Source organism: Aquila chrysaetos, chromosome 14 (genome assembly GCF_900496995.4).
Source record: "Aquila chrysaetos chrysaetos chromosome 14, bAquChr1.4, whole genome shotgun sequence".
Classification (NCBI taxonomy): Eukaryota; Metazoa; Chordata; class Aves; order Accipitriformes; family Accipitridae; genus Aquila; species Aquila chrysaetos.
In genome coordinates, this window is record NC_044017.1 from 19674256 (window position 1) to 19690303 (window position 16048).

General features: G+C 36.2%; 1 long non-coding RNA gene across 1 annotated transcript; it reads right to left on the reverse strand.

The window, feature by feature from the left end:
* Positions 1 to 2257: 2257 nt before the first annotated feature.
* LOC115350670 lies at positions 2258 to 10354 on the reverse strand. Its single transcript, XR_003926554.1, has 3 exons — positions 10269 to 10354; positions 2995 to 3418; positions 2258 to 2562 (listed from the first exon to the last, which is right to left on the reverse strand). It is a non-coding gene; the product is annotated as an uncharacterized LOC115350670 (long non-coding RNA).
* Positions 10355 to 16048: the final 5694 nt, after the last annotated feature.

A 16048-nucleotide genomic window follows, 5' to 3' on the forward strand; every position in this document is an offset into this window, starting at 1 on the left:
TAAACAGTCAAGGCCTTATTCATTAAGGGCTTTTGCAACAGAAACAGCTACATCAGGGTACGATTCTGCTTTGATAAATGCCTAGGGCCTTGACCTTGCAAATGTTTGCAGTGGGCTCTTTGAAAAGTACCTGAGGGAATCAGGTAATCAACTTCCATATATGAAGTCCATATTCTCTGTAGGGAGTCAACGCACTACTCAGCCATCCTCAAGCAATGATGAAATTGCATGGGTTGAGGTTCTATGGGTTAGAGATCTTGGCAAGAGGCATGCTTCAAGCGCTGTGCTTGTTACGGACTGATATAGCTCATTCTACGTTAGGTAGTGCACTTTCATCCATAGCAGAAGTACTCCTTCAGATCTGGCCTTGGTAGAATAAGACCATGAAGAGTCACAAAGATGATCTAAGGGCTGGAGAACCTGCCCTGTGAGGAAAGATTGAAGAACTTAAGTCTTTTCTCCCCAGAGAAGAGAAAGGCACTTGTGGGACCTCGTCACAGTATTCCAGTACTTAAAGGGTAGCTACAAAGAAGATGGAGGCTTTCTCTTCACAAGTCACATGGAGAAGACAAGGGGCAATGGGTACAGGTTGCATTCAGAGAGGTTTCATCTCAATACAGGAGAGAAATTTAAATTTTACAGTGAGAACAATCAAACACTGGAACAACCTCCCCAGGGACATGGTAGAGTCACAATCCCTGGAGATTTTCAAGATGCAATTAAACAGGTTGCTGAGTAATCTCTTCCAGGCTTCCTTTCCTCTTAAAGATTGGATCAGATGATCTTTCAAAGTCCCTTCCAGCCTGAGCTGTTCTATGATTCTGTGATTCTAAGACCCTATGCTATTTTTTTTTTATAGAAGTTCTGTTTCCTTCAAAGCTTTTCCAGCCACAACAGTCTTGTCGTTTTTTTCCTGAAGAATGACATTATAAAGAAGGATGTTGTCTCATATGTTCTCTCCCTAGTTTTATCCTGCTCCACAGGATCAAAGATGTCCATTTTTTCTTAACAAATTTTCAATGGTCATGAAGGCCAAGACCACTGGAATTTCCCCAGTCATTCTGTGGCATACTCCAGCCATAGATTTTGACCTTTCTTGTATTGGGTTTGTGTGGCAAGGCTTTGGTAGTGGGGGGCTGCAGGGTTGGCTTCTGTGAGAAGCTGCTAGAAGCTTCCCTTATGTCTGACAGAGCCAATGCCAGCCGTTTCCAAGACGGACCCACTGCTGACCAAGGCTGAGCCAATCAGCAATAGTGGTAGTGCCTCTGGGAGAACAGATTTAAGAAGGGAAAAAAAGTTGTGGCAGGCACAGGAACTGCAGCTGGAGAGAGGAGTGAGAATATGTGAGAGAAACAGCTCTGCAGACCCCCAGGTCAGTGAAGAAGGAGGGGAGGAGGTGCTCCAGATGCCAGAGCAGAGATTCCCCTGCAGCCCATGGGGAAGACCACAGTGAGGCTGTCCCCCTGCAGCCCATGGAGGTCCATGGTGGAGCAGATCTCCACCTGCAGCCTGGGGAGGACTCCACATTGGAGCAGGTGGATGCCCAAAGGAGGCTGTGACCCCGAGGGAAGCCCACGCTGGAGCAAGGTCCTGGCAGGACCTGCGGATCTGTGGAGAGAGGAACCCACGCTGAAGCAGGTTTGCTGCAGGACTTGTGACCCCGTGGGGGACTCATGCTGGAGCAGTCTGTGCCTGAAGGACTGCAGCCCATGGAAGGGAACCATGCTGGAGCAGTCTGTAAAGGACTGCGGCCCGTGGGAAGGACTCATGTTGGAGAAGTTCGTGGAGGACTGTCTCCCACAGGAGAGACCCCACGCTGGAGCAGGGGAAGAATGTGATGAGTCCTGCCCCTGAAGAGAATGAAGTGGCAGAGACAACGTGTGATGAGGGTACCCCCATTCCCTGTCCCCCTGTGCCACTAGTGGGGTAGGTAGAGAATTTGGGAGTGAAGTTGTGCCTGGGAAGAAGGGAGGGGTGGAGGGAAGGTGTTCTGAGATTTGGTTTTATTTCTCATTACCCTACTCTGGTTGATTGGTAATAAATTGAGTTAATTTTCCCTAAGTTGAGTCTGTTTTGCCTGTGACAGTAATTGGTGAGTGATCTCTCCTGTCCTTATCTCGACCCACAAGCTCTTTGTTATATTGTCTCTCCCCTGTCCAGCTGAGGAGTGGAGAGTGATAGAACGGCTTTGGTGGGCACCTGGTGTCCAGCCAGGGTCAATCCACCACATTTGTATTGCTTATACTGTGTGCTATAATGCATTTTGTGGCATGTGTTTTTCAAGGCTAGAAGAAAATATTTTTATGGCCTTTCTGTATTTAATGTCTTTTAACAGACTGAATAGCATGTAGAGAACTAGAAACAGTGTTTTAGGCAATTCCACCCAGTTCTTAATGATGAGCTATTGGATTTCTATGTGATCTTCTAGCAAGAGTAGAAGGGAATTTTACTCTAGATACCTTACTCATCCAAGACAGAAGACTGATAGATAGTGACATGAAATTTCTTGGCTTGACCATTTCTATACCACATATCACCAAGATAAACAAAGGATGTTGTAATCTGGAAATGAATTAAATATGAAATGAAAAAGAAAAGAAAGGCAATTGATAATTGAGGCCTAATAGCTGGGATAGCTAAACGAACACATTCTGAATTTTATTCTGCCTTAAGTGTGAACTTCAGTCTTTGACCTTCAGGGCTTCTGTGATCCAGAAGATACTTTATCCTGTTTTTTTCTCTACATTCCCTATGCCTAAGTCTATACGTAAATTAATAGGAAAGAACCTTTTCTTTAAAAAATCAACCCCCCTAAAGCCCCACCGAAACTTTAAAAATATATACACACACATTCACATAAGCAAGCACAGCTACGATTTGGTAATAAAGTAAAATTACACCATATGTAGCTTTTTAGCCAACTATTTCACAGAAGGCAATTCTAATTGCTGCTCAGGTGCAGTGGAAGTCATGTTCAGAGAAAACTTCTCTTACTTTGTATCTTTTCATGTTGGTATTACACACTGCTTATCAGTAAGCAAGTCAGAAGTGAAAGTACATCAGCATCTGCAGCATGTTCTTTTCATTCATCCTCAGAAGGATGTTGATCCTGCTTGTCAGCGCATCAAATTATCAGCTTCTCTATCACTATGTCTTTTTTCTTTCCCCTCTTCTGTTTTCTGCTCCAGGAATGCAATATTAGGAAATGGAAACACTGATGTTATGTTATGAATCAGCTGAAGTAACAGTAAAGTTGCAAGACTGGCAGCATTTTTAAAGTCTTGTCTTCCAGCTTTGCAGGTGTTTTCTGACAAAGTAATCATAGGAATTTATAACTGGCCTGTGTACGACCATGTAAATGCTACAAGAACTGAAAGAGATATTCCATAAATATTCCACATCATTTGACACCTTGAACCTCTTTAAAAAAAAAAATAGAAATGCTTAATTATATGTCATCATTACAGATCCAGAAGAACAAATTGAGTATTTATTATATATTAATTAAATGTAATTTTGATTGTAGTTATTGAAAAAGACCAGCACAATGAGAATTTTGTGCCAACATCATACAGAAAATTTGGGACAAAATAATGAAAGGATTTTTGAAGAGACATTGTAGCATTCATTGCATACACGATAAATGGAATGGGAAAGACAGAAAACTTCCGAATTTTTCCTTAGCAAACTGGCTTTGCAATTACAAACAATTCATCGAAGAGAGATTTTATTTATCTTTAAATAAATAAATATTATTTACTTACATTACATGCTTTATATACATATAAATATATATAAATGTACATGTATATAATTTATATGTATGTTATATATATGCATACACTTGCCTTATTTAAATACATATCAATTTTTAATTCCTTTAATTTTTGACTGAATGTGATATGTATTTCAATCCAATATACAGTAATGATAAACTTAAAATAATTTTTAATTATCTGGACTTGGAAGAATGCAAAAATGAAATGTAAAAAATAGGTTTAATGTAAAACTATAAATGTGAATTTGCTTAAAAATCTTCAGAAACATTACCTGGTTTTCATCAATCTGAATTCATGTGATTTCATTTGTAAATTCCAGGTAAAGAGAGTTCTGCTTAACTCTGGAGTTTACCTTAAAGTCTTGGGGCAGATTGGTGAGTCTTTAATATGTAAAGCCAGTCTAATGCTGCATACATTCCATTCTTGAGTAAACCAAATGTACAGAACAACAGAATTTCTGAGAGCTAACAATCTTTTTCAGAATTGGGGGAGATTTAAAAAATGCTGTAACTGGAATATCTTTATGAACTTTGAAATCTTATTGACCTCATTAACTCACTGAGGAAAAAGAAGGTGATACATACTCAATTTGGCAAGCAAAAACATGAACAAAATGAAAAATTTAAAAACACATGCAGTACTAATGCATAGTTTTGTTTTATGCTTTCATCCTCTACTACACTTCAATAACTGATATTTTTATTATTGGCAGAATTTTCAGGTCAATCTTCATGACAAATATAATGAGTAAACATCAGTCAGAGATGTTTGTGGTACTTTTAAGACACTGAGATGCTCACTGAAGTTCCAATCTTTTTTCTAAAGAAAAAATGTTTATGTAAAGCTGATTCTTGAAATCAATCTTCATTCATAGCTGTGTGATAGAAAGATTCATAAAGCACTTTTTTCTTTCACCTGTAAAATCAAATCTATCACAGTATATTGATAAATATACTTAGATACACATTGCAAATGCAACTGGATATTTTCTTCCAAAATCTAATTTCAAAACTCATCGATACCTCCATTTAAAATAATATTACATTCAATTGGAGCCAAAAAGAAGGGTGGACAGCGTGAATGGAGAGAGATTGTGGATTAATAATATGACCTTTCACTCCTTTGTCTGAGGTCAAAACTGACTGAAGCAATGCTTGAATAAGACACATACCTACAATCCATTTTAATCTAAAATGTTAAAGTTTTTTGCACACTATTTGTAAAGGCAGAAATCACATTCTGATGTAATTGTCTCCTCTTCCTGCGGTGGTTCAGGAATGTGTTTTCTTGTACTGGAGTGGAACCACATTCTTTGCAAATCAGTTCTCAAACAAATCATACGGAAGTGTCCTGACTAAATTACCAAGAACCAGACTAATTTGAGGATGTAAATCCTGCCTTCCACGAAACAATTACACAATATTTAGAAAGAACCCAGGAGAATCCAAAAGACACAGTTTGTTATTTGAATTAAGACACCTTTTCTGGATTTTTTTTGTTTGTTTATTTAAATACTCCTCTTTGGGCATGTATTCAAGACTTTATGCAGTGCTAACTCATGGATTAGGGGGCCACTAGGTGACATTATTCACATGCATTTTTACAAGTGAACAAATTTTCTGTTTCTTCCTGCATTGTGGGAGTAAACAAAAAAAGAAGTATTCTGAAGATAAATTAGTTTTCTTGCTTGCTTTTCATGAGACAATTTCTTTATACAGGATTTTTTAACCATATTAAAAACTACTCAAAAGGTATTTGCTTAGACAGTACCCTGTTATGTCTACCAGACTGAGTAGAAGACAGCTTGTTATTCTTGTTTCAGGTAGAACATTGGTGTCTTGTATTACATGAATGAACTTCCAAGAAACAGAAAATTGAGTTGGAAAAGTGACTTCTGATGGTAGGTTTTACATGATAGGCATGGTTAGGAAAATTCATTTATTCTGTATCTGTGTGTCTGGGACATGAGCCTCAGTTTTTTAGGTAAGTTGTAAAACTCATTAGTCCGTATGCATGGACACCAAACCACAGCTTTTAGCTTTATTATACATTTTCAAAAGGCACAGGCCTCCTGAACAAAAGCAGAACAGTAGATTTTGAAATATATGTACAAGAAAAATTGATTGCATTTTACACATACATGAGTCAGGAACACATTGGTAGATGGTGAAAACAAACATTTAGAACTTAGCAACTTGTTTGTGTGTTTCACTTTTATACATACAAATCTAATGATAAATTATTAAACCTGTATAAATGTAACCTTATAAAATATTAAGTGTGATCGGGTAATGTCAGAAAACATACATTGTAATTTCTATTTAGAAAATCATAATAATTAATAATATAGGATTAGCAATACCACTGACTTAGAACTAAAAAGTGCTTACAATGCAGTGAAGTTCTGTATTTCATTTTTACTTCAACATAAAGATAAATACTGATTATAACTGGGGAAAAAAAATCCAAAACCTAAAGCCTTCTCTGATCTTTAACATCCATAAATAGGTGGGACCTTGAATTAACAAGTTCTTTGACAGGAAGCACCTTTATCAGCAATTTCCCCTAACATTGGATCTGAAACAGAAGTCACTGAAGGCTTTTTTTTCTTTCTTTTTTTTTTCTTTCCTTTTTTCATTGATTTAACTTGGCTGGCTGCCAAGGTGTAGAATCAGCATGGTAAAATCCAGTAGGACAGGAAGACGAATTAAACAATGCACAAGTTAAACAGACCCACTGTGCTGAGTCAGTTCTGACTCAGAAGGAATAGTACTGATTCACCAGAATCAGAGTGTGTTATATTACAGGAGGTTTCTCATTTTAAATATTGACAAAATTCAACCTTACACAGAGTTTAAGACATGACAAGAACAAAGGACAACGTAACATTGCTGCAGGTCAAAACAGATTAACACATATTAATATTAACTGAGAAAAGCCAACAATCTGGAAAAGTGGGAAACATTTTTAGGACTTCACAGAGGTTTGGAATAGCTGATATATGAAAATTCAGTCTTCAAGGAGGTGACTCATTTCTTGGAGTACACATAGGAGAAATTATTTGGTAATTATTTCCCAATTTCAGAATATAATAGTAAGCTTCAGTGTTTCTTCTTCAGTTTCCTGTCCAGTATTTTTTTAGGACTTGCTGCTGTTGTTTCACTCATAGGCATACACCACACAGATCTGCATATATACATGCACTCACTCTCTCTGGCCCACACATTCTCTCTCTCTGTCATAAAACCAGGTATCTACAGTCTCCAGGTATTTGATGGCTTATCATTAGTGAAAAAAAAAAAACAACCAACCATGTAATATTTGTCTAACATATTTACTTTCAGATAGTTCTAGCTAACTATAAGGAAAGGTCACAATGCCCACTATCAAGACACTCCCACACACATCAGAAAAAATGTTTGGTTCACACTCTTGAGAAATATTTAAGAAAAGTATATAGTGAAAAATCTATTGCAGAAAGTAGAGACAGATCAGGAAAGCAGAAACTACATAAAAAGGAAACAAATTCCTCAAGAAAATTAAAGCAGTAATGGACGGTGCAGAAACAAACTTTGGGAAAAGAAGAAGAAAGAGAAAATCTGCAATATTTTAAATCTGGAATAGGGGAAAGACTACAAGAGCATCTGGTATGATCAAAATAAAATCAACAAGCAGTGACATATGTTCCATAATCCTCAATTGCACAAGGCAAGTTCATATGAAATGTTTTCCTTTATGATTGACCGGCTAGCTTGCCCTATAGTGCTTTAGCATTCTTTGGTACTGAAACTTTTTCTTTCCCATTTGTGGGCTTGGAGGGTTGAATATTTCACATAATTAGTAAGTGTTGTCAAGCCAGAGCAAAGCATTGCAGTAGCTGGCTGACTGCCCAGAAGTAGAAACAGAATAGTAAAATCTTGCAAACAGGACAGGAAGAGAAGTTAAACAAGAGACAAATCCTCCATTTTTGGCACATACTCAACTTGGCAAACTGGGAAATTACAGATGGAAAGTGAAAAAAAAGGAGAAAGTTATGAACAAAATAAAAAAATATGCAGTCAGATCATTTTACAATATTCATCATTCCATCAATCTTTGGATAGCAGATACAGCACATGCCATACAATATACTAATGAAAATGAATCCCTTCAAACTAGAAGTTCGGAGATAACTAAGCCAAACAGATCAGGGAAGACATTATCGGATACATTCATACTAAGGCAGCCTATGCAGAGAGAAACAGAACTCAATTTTATTCTATGTTGATTGAGCAGCAAATGAAGAAAAAGAGCTATGCCAGCTCAGAAATATAATTGTACAAACTTTTTAAAGAAGTTGTGTAAAAAGATGAAACATTTGGAATATACTTTTTTTTTTTCTGGACAGCAGTATGGAGACTGATGTTCATATTAGTACTGAAAAGCTTGATAAAAAAATACTCATTTTATCTATTTTTGTCATCTTGACTTTCTCCCTTTTCTGTAAGGCCGTGCGCACTTTTTCCTCACTTACTTCTGATAAGAAACTACCTTGTAGGCCTATACCTTTTTCTTCCAGATCTCCTATATCAAGACGTTTAAAACTTTAAGGGTCAGATTCTTGCCCTTACTGTAGCTTATCTGACTAGTCTAGAAGTCCGAGGGATAGACGTGGACTGTAACGGCTCTGGAAGGTATTTTCTTAATGCAAGGGCAGTGTAGGGCCAAAGCACATTTTAATAGCCTAATGTATATTGCCCAAACATATGAGTATGACAGAGGTAAGAGCCAGTGTGTTGGCGACAAAAGCGTTCTTAATTCATAACCTGTGATGCTGCTGTGAATGTCAACAATATAGCTTTGATAGCTGAAAAAAAAACAGATTAAGTTGTTTACAATTTGCTCTACCATGAACAACATGAAAGCTTCGTCTCTTATTTTCTTGCCAAGTTGTTAACCTTCCACTAAAGATATCATCCAAAAGCCACATGTACCTGACCCAACAACACTATACATGTATGCTGGATTATTCAGACTAGGCCTGTGTGCAGGCCACTTACATAAATACATTTGATGTTTACTAGGTAAACTTACCCATGTGATATTTTTTAAAAGTTTACAGATTAAAAAAAGATATTTTAAACAGCTAACAACATGTGTGTGTGAATGACTAATCACCAGTGAGTGCATATGGTCCAGAACTTAGGTTTGTGTGATCTTTTCTGTGCTTGCTTGTGACATTAATGATCTCTGTGTTGATGCTTTGATTTTTTAATCTCAAAAATTTTTGGTAGCCGCTTTTGTATATATACAAATTACAGCAGGTTGTAACACAAATACTGCTATGTATAAACTCATTTTAATCAGAAGTTATTCAAAACACCTGACAATTTATTGAAAAACTCCATCTGTGTCTGAAACGTGTGATTGAATTAAATCATGCATATTGTAACTTTATAGCCTCCTGTGCTGTGAGGTGTATATTATCTGATTAGACAAACAACGAGCCAATATAGCATGAGAAGGGCCACTCATATTGTTCCCTAAATTGCTTAACAGTTACTATAAATTGTGAAAATAGTTCCTCTTTTTTATCTGTTTTTTAATTAAAAGAGAATATTCTCCAAGATCACCAGCAACTTCAGAGAAAGGCATTTCTGAAACACTTGCAGAATCTTGGCATATGTTTTAATTCTACTCTGTCTGGTTACATTAGACTGTGTAATAGGGTGAAGGTTTTACCTACTATCACACTCAGGAGATTAAGCACAATATGGTCCTTCCATATGGTATTTGTGCCTAAAAACCAATGAGATTAGAATGCCTATGCTGAACATCACTCCATATGTTCATCAGAATAGCCCATAGGTCTTGACAGAACTAGTGATTTTTGGAGATTTAAATTAATATCTTTAACAGTGCCTCAGAAACATCTCAAGCACTGCCAATAATTGTTGTGTTTCATCCCCCCTCCCCAATTATGCTATTATATGTTATGCTAATGATTCTTTTGTTTGTTTCCAGTATATATTTTCCTCTGTTAAATAAGCATAATTATTTCACTTCTATACTGGAAAATTTATATTCTATTTAGGAAAAAAATAATCTCTTTTGCACTTTAATGTACATTACACTTAAAGCAGAAAAAGAATATGAAGTAAGTCAACAGTTCACATTGGTTTCTTTGCTAGGTATTTCAGTGGTTAGTAAGTTGAATCTCTTCAGTCACATCTAATTTCCTGCCTAATATTCTTCACATTTAATCTTGATACTGAAGTCACATGGCAACATCAACTTTATCCCTATAATTTATGGAATCAGAGAACAGAGAAATCACAGGTTTTGGAAAGCATGTGTACAACTCCAGAAGTAATATCCACAGCTCTCCCACAGATGAAAGTTCCCTCTCATCCTCCCAGCCTTGAGTAACTAGTGTATCCTGAAACTTGAACATTATTTTCTTAACATTTTTTTATTGTGCAGCAATTTAAGAAAAAAAATCCAACAAACTTCTCTCTTTTCTTCTGTCTTAGGTGAAATTCACTGTTTTTTTCCTTTCCAACAAGACTAGGGTGAAAGGGTAGGAATACTAAAATCATACCCTGAAGGCAAGGCTAAGAGTGAGGCTAGAATAGTAACAGTCAAAGAATATTACCTCCAGGAAGGTAATCTTTGCATAGCTTTATCTTTGCATAGCTTATAATAAGACTTCATCTTATGCCAAGTTGTCTCATTACCCTTTGCAACTGTTTGGGGTTTTGTTTGTTGCATTTTTGGGGGGAGGGAAGTCTGCTTTCTTGTTGGTCATGATTATTTGTTGCTCTTTTCTCTTAGTTGGTCCTTTTTCTGACTGGATATTGGATAGAGTGGAGGCTTCTGTTCCACTATTTTTGCCTCTCGTTCTTCACCATTATCTTTGGCTGACTGAATCACACACCACTTCTATCTCTTTGTCTCTCTCCCCCTCTCCACCCTATGAAAAGACAATATTAATAACATCTCTCTATCCTGAAATAGAAACTCTTTATTGTTGTTGCTACAATGCTACAGAAAATGTTCTAAACCCTCCTGCAGCAGTGATTTGCTTTGGAGCAACAACCTAATACATAGTGCAATATCTTTTAATTTGTGAAGATCAACTTTTAAAATGTTTCAATAGAATCTAACCACACAATGATTATTTGAAATCCTAGTCAACATGTATATATATATTTATTTTTGCTTTCTAATTGAGATACATTTTGAAACACACTTATGTCTTATTCACCAAGATTGTTTAGGATACACTTCGTTAACATTCTGTCGTCTCATTTAACAAGGAGCGTAAATGTGAATGAACACAAGGAGCCACTGATATTAATACTGATGACTGTCACTCAAGATGGCTTTAGGTGTATTAAGTAAGATATTTAATCGTTCCTTGATAGACATAAAAATCTAATATTTAATTTGAATTATGGTTTTCTGAATTACTATATTGCAGAAGGAAATATCTTCACTCCATTGGCTTAAGGTATTTTTACTTTGCACTACTAATCTTACATAAAAAAGGGATTATTTTACACATCATTGCAATCTTTATAACAACCTAAACGGACTTCCTTTCAATGCTGCTTGCAGCTATCATTTAGGAGTAATAACAGAGTGGGTTTAAAAGAGAATATCCCATCATACAGTATCTATCTAGTAATTTTCCTCCTCTCTTTCATATCTTAAGAAGGATTTTCTTTTTCAATTGACTGTTTCAACTATAAGAATTCAAACTTAAATTTCTCTTATTCGTTTTAGCCCGATGACACAAAATTGGAGTTATTCATGATTCTGTTCAGCAACACAGTCATTTTATGATATCTTCCTAGCTCTGATGTATTTTTAATAGCAATATCAGTACAAAGAGATTGAAAGTAACACAAAATAACAGGGCTGTGGAAGCCAAATGTAAAATCAATATAACAGATTCTCAGAGAGCATTTAAATAGAAGACAGTTCTCTCTGTAAATAAAATAAATAAATAAATAAACCATTGTGACTTCATTTTTGCACAATTCTTGATTTTGGTTTTGGTTATTCTATTAAAAAAAAAAAAAAGATAAAATATGCCTAGTCCTGCTGTAGTGTGATCAAACTATGGCAGCTCTCTTTGAGTCCATTTCTATTACTGTAGTGGGACAACACGGATTAATTACTGTTATTTATTGCAGTTAAGTTACGCATAAATCCAGGTTGCTCAGAATATAACCATGCCTTTAGGAGCAAGAAGAAAGTGTCACACAGGTACCATATTTAAAAATCACAATCATACTTTGTCAACCACCCCAGTAAATCAGAAATTCCACCACTTACAAAATTAATTTGGAACCTGCAGGTATAAATAAATCTGTAAAAATAGTAGTAAAGATATAATGGAAAAATTTTACAGTTTGGCCTCCCTTTATGTCACTATTTTGTGGTGAAATTATCATATTTTTCCCATGTAATAGGGAGTTAGGTATTCAAATGATATCAGTTACACTTAACAACCTGATTTTTGCCTGATGTGCAGAATCATTTTACCTCCTGCCTTGGTTTATTCACGTGAAGAATGGAAACGCTATATCAAACTCTCAGGCCTGAGTTTCACAGATCCAGAATCTTAGTTAAGGTATAGGAAATAGTATTTTGCTTTAATTCAGCAAAGCACTTAATCATATTTTAGTTTCAGAGACTTCTTTGAGACTTACTTCACTGGCTCTTTCTGTCTAAGCTTTTTAAGCATGTTATTTTCAAGAAACATCCTAACTCAATATAAAGAGAAAAGTGGAAAGACTTGTAAAATAAGGTTTCAGGATCTGCTTTTGAGCCTAACAGGAAGTTTTCTGGGGATGAAGTCCATCTGAACAGTTAAAACTGTTTTACCCCTTATGTAAAGGATATACCAAAATAAAGTACAAGGGTTGTGGTGCAGAGAAGTTTTGGCAATTTAAAAGGTAAACTTGGATGTTATATACACAAAAGAGCCTGGGGTTTAACTTTACTTTATGCAATGAGTCTGCCAATTCAAGAGCTCAAGTGGACCCATAAAACCTGTGAAATCTCAGTCTGTTCAGGAAACAGGGTCAGCAAACCTACTATAAAGAAAATTATCTTAGAAAAAACTTCCTAACTGGAAGTTGACTAGCCAAGCTTGTACATGTCTATCTGAAGACTTTAAAAAAAAAAAAAAAAAAAAAAAAAGTTTTAGCTCATCTGAAGTGTTTAATACTACTGAGACATGTTTAGAACACACAGTATTTTGGTTTAACATAAGAGTTAAGTCCAGGGTACCTTTTCCTAACTAAAGGACATGAGAAAATCAACTGGTTCCATCCAACAGGTTTAAAGACCATTTGTACCAAGCCTGCATTCATTAATTGCCCTCAGAATTTGTTCTAGCTGTAGGTGTTGGCAACTAAATCCTTGCAGGTAGATCCTCTTTGCCTCATCCCTGACAACATATGAATATTATATATATGAACATAATAAAGGAGAAGGCTAGATTTGCATGTACCGGGACTTTGTTTATTTTTGGTATAGAAAGCATTTTTTTAATAGAATCATAGAGAAATAAGGTTGGAGGGGAGCTCTGAAGTCATCTAGCCCAACCTCCTGCTCAGAGGATGGCAATATTCGAAGTTAAATTGGGACTCTAAGGGTTTTGTCAAGCTGAATTGTGACTTTCTCTAAGGACATAGATTGCCTATATGTGCAACCTGCTCCAGTGCTTAACCACTCACACTGTGAAGCTTTTTTTCCCCTCATGCTTGAACCTGTGACTGTTGCCTCTTGTCCTTCTGTGCCTCTCTGAGAGGCCACTGGCTCTGTATGTTACAATAACGCTTTAGCAAGTGTAAAACTGCACTTAAGATCCACCTTTGCCTTCCCTTCTCCAGCCTAGACAACACATTAAACTCAGCCTCTCTTCATATGTTACATACTTCATGTCTCAACCTTCTCCATGGTATTCTGCTGCATTTGCTTCAGTATTTTGACGTATCGTTCCTATTTTTCTCTCTTCATGAAGTGCCATGAAGGTTTCTGAATGTTTTCTTTTTATGCAATCAGCTTCAAAACAGGAGTAAGAAAGGACTTTCAGGTTACCAGTGTAATTAAGAGAGCGTCATTCACTCACAGACCCACATACCCCTCTCCCCGCCACTGCATGCATGCACACAGACACACACAAACATGAACAAATCCATTGGCTTGGTTCCAGTTCTTTTCACAGAGCATTGCATACAGAAACTTGACAACTCGTGATCCAGACTGTTTTGGGATGTGTGTGAGGGGATATTCATCTGTTTACATATCCATTTTTCTCTGACAGTAAATGAAGAGTAATTTGTTCTCAAGTGAACCTCGGTATTTTGATCAATTTGCAGCAGAATTACTCTCTTTTCTCTGCCAGACTTACTGAGATAATATATTTCAATATTTAAAGTAGAGGCAACACTTTGCATCATCTATTTAGTTTGACATATTTATTTGCTGATGTAACTTCTGTATAAAAATATGTAGTTACAAACGGTTACATAACTGCTGTTGTAGGATCTGTTGAGATTTTATGAAGCATATTTCACACTCAGTGCCACAATTAAAAAATAAAAAAAAGGGAGAAAAAAAAAAGTTTAAATAGTAACTACTTATTCTGTAACTGGAAATCAAGCAAACTTTCTGTCTAGGACCCTGGTCTTGCTGGCCAAAGAAGTAACTTCCAATCTTTTATACCTAAAATGTAAAACAGGACTATAAGGAGAAAATAAAAGTAGGATTTAAACCTCTTTCTGCCACCTCCACAGAAGCTTTGTTTTGCAGTTTATGAGTCCAACAGCCAGAATTTTAGATCTAATCCATCGCTCATGGGGCAGAGCAGAAGCCAGGCCTTCTATCTGGGCTATTATGCATGGTAGTATATACAGCATTTGCCAAAAAATAAAAGGTCTTCTGTCATGAAAAGTTCTCGTCAGAAAGCCTTGGAAACCTTACATCTATGGGCACTTTGTGTTTTCATCACAGTTTCAAATTAATTAGTGAGACTACTTCAAAAGCTTTAATCTAGGCTATGGTATTAAGAAACATGCATTAGGCATTTCCTGTTTGCATTTCTACGTTGCTTGTTTAAAGAGTTCTTTTACTTTCATCGAAGACTGTTGAAGGCCTTAATGTACAATATTGACAGAGTAATAAAAATAGCAAATTATGTTTCTGGCTGTGTGCCAACTTCATTAAATTCTCAGTCATATCAAAAACAATATAGAGGATGGAGGAAAAACAGCCTTATTCAAGCTTAATCAGGATTGCAGCTGAAATGTGATGAGGAACAACCAGTATGTTCCTTTTCCACTAAACAACTGCCCCCATATATTGCTTCCTGAGTCATGTTAATATTCTGTACTTCCGTTTTCCTGGATACATGTTAAAATCATGACAGGCAACAGTCTGCTTCCTATGAGTTTGGTGGCCTAAATGTTTGTCTTTCTGAAATAATGCAATACATTTCCCTTCTCAATTATAGTATCACAAGTTCATATACTTTGAGGTATCAAACATTAACTCCCTAAGGTTTTAATATTGAACCTCTTGTACATGGCAAACAGCATCTGCAAGTATGACTTATTCCATCTAGAGAACATTTTGAAGGATGAAAATATGAGAGCAACTGAAAAAAGAGATCTTTCAAATGGCACAGCTTAATGTAGAACCATATATCAGACCAGGATAACTTTTGGAGGCAATATTTAGATTTCATTAAAGACTTCAGCTGAGAGATTCTTACACTAATGGCTGTAAATATTAAATGAACATAACAAAAGCATGTTCAATAGATATGAAATGCAGGGGAAATGCTAGTGTGGCATTAAAACTTTAGAAACGTCTCAGTAAAAAATCTGTTCACTGTGGATAGGTGCTCTGGCTATAAAAGTGTATGTATTTTTTAATTCTCAGCAGCCACTTATAATTATTTTTTTTACTGAATATAAGCCATGCATAAGTACAAAAAATACACTTTTCTAACGAAAGTGTTCCAGAAATGGGGCTAATATTAAGTAAGATTTATGAAAGGGTTTTGTCAGCTGGCCCTTGATAAATTATCCATAGTCTGGACTCAGATGTCATGCTTTCTTTACACTATTTTATGCTTTATAAAGACATCTCGAAAAATCAAAATACTGAGTGGACAACTACTTAAATTATCCAGGAGATAACGCAGAGGAAAACGTGCATCCTTCAGGCTTGATTGCCTGAACTGCATGAAGCTATTTTACTCCTTATGG